The sequence below is a fragment of the Palaemon carinicauda genome, unplaced genomic scaffold (assembly GCF_036898095.1).
Source record: "Palaemon carinicauda isolate YSFRI2023 unplaced genomic scaffold, ASM3689809v2 scaffold1302, whole genome shotgun sequence".
Taxonomy (NCBI): Eukaryota; Metazoa; Arthropoda; class Malacostraca; order Decapoda; family Palaemonidae; genus Palaemon; species Palaemon carinicauda.
The window spans coordinates 25,001-25,439 of NW_027168819.1; positions in this window are offsets into that span (position 1 = coordinate 25,001).

The window sequence follows — 439 nt, forward strand, 5'->3', positions numbered from 1 at the left end:
TGACTCTCCACCAATCAGAGTTCGTTTTGAATCATTTGGGATGGGCGAGAGGGGCGTCAACATAGAGGCTTGATCTGCCTCTTCACTTTCAGCATTAAAAAAATCTTATAAGTGATAAGTTATAGTTCACGTAGTCCACCATTTCTATCGCTGTGAAAAGGATTTCTGTTTTAAATATACTTCTAAATAAATATTGCAGCATTCATGAAGAGCATGAGTGACGGGGAAGAACCTTGCAAAAGGGAAGGCGGAGTTAACTTTAACTGGCTTAGCGAGGCTGCCATTGCAAATGATTGGGGAGGTGCCAGCATTGCACGATACTGTTGAACTGGTAAGAGAAATCTCTCTCTCTCTCTCTCTCTCTCTCTCTCTCTCTCTCTCTCTCTCTCTCTCTCTCTCTCTCTCTCTCGTAGTTTTGTTCGTTGTTTTGTTATGAGGT